Genomic DNA, 219 nt, shown 5'->3' with positions numbered 1-219 from the left:
CACTCTCGCATGCCAACAGACGTGAACTTTTTCCGCCTTTTTTCTTCGTTTCTTCATCTTTAATTCCTTCATTCTGCCCTCGCACGCGCTTGTGCTGCACCGTGGCCAAATGAAGGAAGGAAAAAATACGTCTTTGTTTTATTTAGTTTTTCTTTTTCTCCTTAATTAAGAATTGGGTCAAATCATTATAACACGGGGGATATATATGTAGGTATACGT

The sequence above is a fragment of the Penaeus monodon genome, chromosome 19 (assembly GCF_015228065.2).
Source record: "Penaeus monodon isolate SGIC_2016 chromosome 19, NSTDA_Pmon_1, whole genome shotgun sequence".
In the NCBI taxonomy this organism is placed as follows: Eukaryota; Metazoa; Arthropoda; class Malacostraca; order Decapoda; family Penaeidae; genus Penaeus; species Penaeus monodon.
Note: the sequence above shows the minus strand (reverse complement) of the source record.